Source organism: Chinchilla lanigera, unplaced genomic scaffold (assembly GCF_000276665.1).
Source record: "Chinchilla lanigera isolate Chin_1 unplaced genomic scaffold, ChiLan1.0 scaffold00038, whole genome shotgun sequence".
NCBI lineage: Eukaryota > Metazoa > Chordata > Mammalia > Rodentia > Chinchillidae > Chinchilla > Chinchilla lanigera.
Genome location: NW_004955439.1, coordinates 20609176 through 20615175, shown reverse-complemented (window position 1 = coordinate 20615175; position 6000 = coordinate 20609176).

Here is a 6000-nt window from a genome sequence, read left to right as displayed (position 1 = left end):
AGGGAAAGAAGGAGAAATTTTGTATGTATGTATATACAGGATAGTTAACATAATTGTTCTACTGTCTTCTATTTCTTTGCTGAAAGAAACTGTCAATGAGTCCTTGATTGATGTATGTTGCATGTCTCTATCTGTTTGCATGAGAAACCAGTTAGAAGATATCAATATGTAATACAACAAGCCTTGTTAATTTCCTACCACTTCGTTTGTAACTCTGTATCGTCTGTACTGTTCTTTTGCTATTTTGTAAAAGGTTGCCTGTCTGTTAATGTTTTCCTCCTTTTATTTTTAAAATTAAAAAAAAAAAAAAAAGAAATCAACCAACAACAAATGCTGGAGGGGCTGTTAGGAAAAAGAAACACTTACCCACTTTTAGTGGGAGTGTAGATTGGTGAAACCACTGTGGAAATCAGTGTGGAGATTTCTTTAAAAACTAGGATTAGCGGTCCCATTTGACCCAGCTATTTCCCTTCTGGCTATTTTCCTAGAGGAATTAAAAACATCATATGACAGCAATATATGTACACCCATACTTATAGCAGCACAATGTGTAATTGCTAAATCTTGGAAACAACCCAATACCCATCAATTGAGGAGTAAATGAAACACATATGGTATTTTTATTCAATGGAGTACTACTCAGCTGTAAAGAATGATAAACTTGAAACTTTTGCAGGTAAATGGATACAACTTCAGACCATATTCATAAGTGAAATAAATCAGACTAGCATGTGCAAACATGGTATTTTCTTCCTAGTGTAAGAAGCTGAAAGAGTAAATAAGATCCTAAATGTACAATAGATATGGAGAAAAGGGAAGAAACTGTTCAACAGGAAAGAGAAACTGGGATGGGAGAAAGAATAAAAGAAGGAAGGGAAAAGGAAAAAAATCTATGTACAAGATAGTTAAGATAGTTATACTACTAATTTCTATTAGTTCATTGAAAAGAAGAGTCTGGGCCTATATTGTTTGATAAATTTTTCATGCATATATCTTGTCATCTGAGCAACTACTTTGAAGATAACAATATGCAATATATTAGCCATTGTTACTCTCCTACTATCTTATTTTGAAATAATGTATCACTGTTTTTATTGTTTTTTCTCTTTAAAATAAAAATAAAGGAACCATAATTCAAAAACAAAACCAAATCAACAAAAACGCACCGCCACCAAAAAGAAACCTTTCCAGATTAGCTTTTATCATTCAGCATGACACCTCTGAAATCCACTCAGGTTGTGTATGTTATCTATGGTTTGTTTTTTTTTTCTTCCTGAGTAGTATCCTTGATCTAGATATACCAGTTTGTTTACCACTCACCTTGTTACAAGATAAAGTAAGGCATGTTGAAATGTTAGTCAATTTGAGCAAATAATGATTTATGGATTGGGCAGCTCCAATCTAGAAGTGGTCCAGGGTTCCACGAAAAAAGTATAAGGGGCAAGTGTTTATAGCTTGAATGCAGAAGTAATAAAAGAAAATATTGATTAGTCACAGTTACTACATTAGTTTATGTAGTCTATTCCTTTGAAAGACCCTAGTTATATAATTACAAATTTGTTGGCTGCTTCTGATTGAATCTAATTTCTGTTTTAATACTGTACAGACATTTACAAGAAATTGCTCAAGTTTAAATTTTATTTATACTTGCAAATTGAGCAAGTTTCACTGAGTTCCAATTGGCTTCACTAAGAAATTATTCAGGCCTGCTTTATATTTCACTTTACTTTGCAATTAATGAGGGATATTTTGATTCTTTCCAGTTTTTAGCTATTTAGATAAGATGGTACAAACAATTGTCTACAGAATTTTTGCGGACACATTTTTCCATTTCTCTGCATAAATGCTGATGAGTATAATTGCGGGGTATGGTAAGTGCATATTTTCTTTTAAAAGATACTGCAGAACTATTGTCCAGATTTAATCATTTGTTTTCAAAGATAACATGAGCATGGGATGTGAACATGCACATGAAAACATAAAAATGCAATGATTACAAAACATTTTCTTAAAAAAATCCCTTTGCATCTGCTGTCCAGGTCCTGACCTCTTCTCTGTAGGCCACAAGTTAGGTAAGCAATCACATTGTTCCTCCATTATTATTCTGAAACGCATAGTTGAGGGTTTTTATGATGCCTCTATAAATATTTTCCTTCCTTCTAAACTGGTGAGTAGATAGACAGTGGTTTATGTAAGCATTCCTGGTATTCGTAGACTTTTGTTATTCCTCAAATGATGCAACAAAGACCTCTGGAAAGGCTTCATGTGTACATTTCAGTCTCCTAAAGAGAGACATTTCTATCTCTTAAAGGCGAAATCAGTGGGTCTCAGATATACATATGTGTGATACTGACTCTGACAAATTGCTTTCTTAAAAGAATGAGTCAATCAATACTCCTGCCAGAAATGCATGAAAGTTTCTTTACATCATTGTTCCTACTCAGTATTATCAATTTTATTAATCTGATTAGTGAGTTTTTCAGTGTCATTTTAATTTGTGTTTCCTTGATTCACAAAGAGAATGCACATCTTTTAAATAATGTGATTGGCCATTTTTATGTTATCTTTGGTAAATAGCTATTTGTATTTCTGGACTACTCCCTGTCATCCATTGGATTATATTTTCCTTATTGATTTTGAGTAGCTCTTTCTTTTAAAAATAAATTTTAAGAAAAGTTAACAGTCCTTTGGATTTTATATATGTAATAAAAATATGCTTCCATATTTGTTGCTTATGTCAAATTCCCACATGGTATGCGTGTGTCACATTGTTTGATTTACTCTTGTTTTGTGTAGTCAAATCGATTTGCTTTATGTCTCCTGAATTTTGTTCTTGTTTAATGTTCTCATATTTTTTCTAAAGTTGTTGGTCTACAAATCATTGATGGTCCTTGATTAATAATTGTTTAATTAGTTTTTCAACTTTTCGATGGGGTGAGAGTGATACACATTTAGTAGAGGTCATACTTGTAACTCTGAGCAGCAGCAGCAAGCCTCAGCTCCCAGTCAGCCTCAAGATCTTGAAAGGAAGAAACCTAATATTCTACAGTGTGCTGTGTTACTGAGCTATAGTGTAGTTAACACATGTTCAGTTTAGCAATAGCTTCGGTTTAAAGTGAGTCTATCAGGAGGTGAAATCATGAGTCCAGTGACATCTGTACTGGAGGTAATGTCTGTTGCTTCAGCTAGCATGTTAAATCTAGATTCTTCAGTCAAGGAGCTCATACACAAAACTGACCTGATTAAACATTATGCTTGCATTCCTGGGGCCAGCCATATCATTATTTGTCCTCAAATTTCCCCTGCCTGCTTTGTTTGAGTATGGACGATTGAACATTCCCAGCCCTTTTTATTTTTTTGTTTTGAGACAGGATCTCACTGAGTTGCTAAGTTGCCTGGGATGGGCTCAAACTTGCAATCTTTTTGCTTCAGCCTCCCAAAGTGCTAGAAATACAGGTGTGAGCCACCATGCTCAGCTTCCCCTCCACTGATTTCTGCTGTTATAAGTTACAATATTTTAAATACTTTTTTTCTCTTCGGTGGTGTGGGAAAAGAGAAGGGAAAGAAGGAGAAATTTTGTATGTATATATATACAGGATAGATAACATGGTTGTTCTTCTATCTGCTGTTTCTATGCTGAAAGAAACTGTCAATGAGTCTTTGGTTGACCAGTATTGCATGTCTATATCTGTTTTCATGAGAAGCCACTTTGAAGATATCAATATGTAATACAACCACCATTGTTAATTCCCTACCACTTTGTTTGTAACTCTGTATTGTCTGTATTGTGCTTGTGATATGTTGTAAAATGTTGTATGTCTGTTAATGTTTCCCTCCTTTTATCCTTAAAATTAAAAAAAAAAATAAATAAATACTTTTTTTCTTTTTTCTTTTTTTTTTTTTTTTCGAGACGTGGTCTTGCTATGTAGCCCAGGCTAGCCTCAAACTTGTGGCAGTCTTCTTGCCCCAACCTCTTGAGTGTTGGGATTACAGGGGTAAACCACCATGCCTAGCAGGTTAAAATTCTTTTCGTATGTCAATGGTATCTTCCCTAGTCGGACTTTCGATTTCTCCCCCTTGACACAGATGCAGGTATCCCCTCCAAACACCTGGGGCAGCACTGAGTAAGGTGTCTGAGTGAGAGGTCTTGCAGAGTCCGGGCACCCTCTCTCCAGGTGGATGAGATCACTAAAAGTGTTTAAGCCAACAAGATTTTTTTGAAAAAGAAAAAGAAAGAGGATTAGGAAAAGAAAAAGAAAGAAAGAAAGAAAGAAAGAAAAAACAAAAAGAAAAAGGGCTGCATCTTTTGGCAAAGGAGGCTCAGGGCATGTGGAGGTTCAAGATTTCCACATTCATCTGAATTCATCCAATGCCCCCATTCCAATTCTCAGGAGTCCTATCCTCTCTATCCACTTAAAAGACTCAATAATTTGCCCAGGCTGTGAATTCAACCTGTGATGTGATTCTATAACCTATTGGGTCAAATTTAGAGTCAGCTTTTCAGCCTTGTCTCTATAAAATTCAGGAATTTCTTTTAGTACCAGGAATTTCTTTTACTACCATCTTTTAGTACCCCTTTTCTCTGACAATTCTTAACTTGATAGTTTAAAGTCTTAAAATTTTCTTTTTATAAATTATCCAGTGGCATCAATAGTTATCTTACCTCAGTTTTTATTGTCATACTTCCCACAATGGTGATCAAATTTGACATCACTTGGCCTCCTAACATCTGCTTCTGTTTATATGTTTCATTACAGGTAATCACAGATAATAACTTATGCTCTGCCTGTGATAGATGCCATCAGTGTTGTCACTTGTCCAGTGTTTCCTCCAATAAGGCCATCAGTATGTTCAGTTCCAAACACATCATTAACCAGGTTCCCATATTCAGGTATCTATTTCCTGGGACCACCATGGTACCAAGTAGAGCAGTGATTAGTAATTAATCATCAGAAGAGTAATCAGTTGGTATTTCAAGTAGAGAGATAATATGGACACTTGTTTACAAAATAATGGTTTGAGAAGAAGGGAGAAAAGTGTGCTAGAGAGCAAAAAGAGTTTTGTACAAATCGTAGGGAGTAGCAGCTGCTCCTGGCTGAAGCCCAAGGACCTGTTTAGATCGTGAAGATGGTGAGGGCACTTTTACTGCCACTGGTGCTGGTGCTAAAACTGCACCACTGTCACTGAGCAGGAATGGAGACTACTATCCCACTGGCTCTGGCAACCAACAATGATCACAGCAGATGCTGTTTCTTTCATGGTGCAAAGAAAATGGTGCTATGCCTTGGTAGAGCCTTGAAGAAAGCCAAGTGGTAAAGGGCCTGGGAATGTAGTTTATAGATTACAACACCCAATTTTACAAGAAAGGATACAGAGACAGGTGTGCACCCTTGCTATGCTTCGAATGGGTCCCCACTCTTTCACATGTGAGAAGCTTGTTTGCCAGTGTGGTGGTGTGAAGGGGAAGTGGAATCTAGTAAGAAATAATTAGGACATTGGGATTTCTGCCCTCAGAAGGAATTAGTGTAGTTCTCTTGAGACCATTGTTAGCTCTAATGGGTGCATTGCTATAAAAGAGAAAGTGTTGAGGGTTATTCTACATAATTTTGGGGGAAAATTATTTCATAATTAAATTGTGATTAGGACTTGTGTGAGGCCTAGTATCTTGCCATGTGAGGCAGTTATGGTGTTTGGAAACATAACTCCATGTTCCTCCAGTCACAGTTGAGACTTCAATGGTCCCTTGATGTGTGATGCTTCAGGGCAAGATTATATCAGATGAAGAAATCCTGGTTCCTTGAAAATCAAGTGCTAATAAAAAAAATCTTGGGAATGGAGAAACTCCTTATTAATTTACCATCTCTCTCCATGGTCCATATCAACATAAAGATCCTAATTAACATGATTGCCCCACTCTCAAAGTCATCCAAAGTGATTCTCATCAAAGTATAAAGAGGCAATAGCCATCCTCAGAAAGAGGGAAAGGAAAGTTCAGTCCAG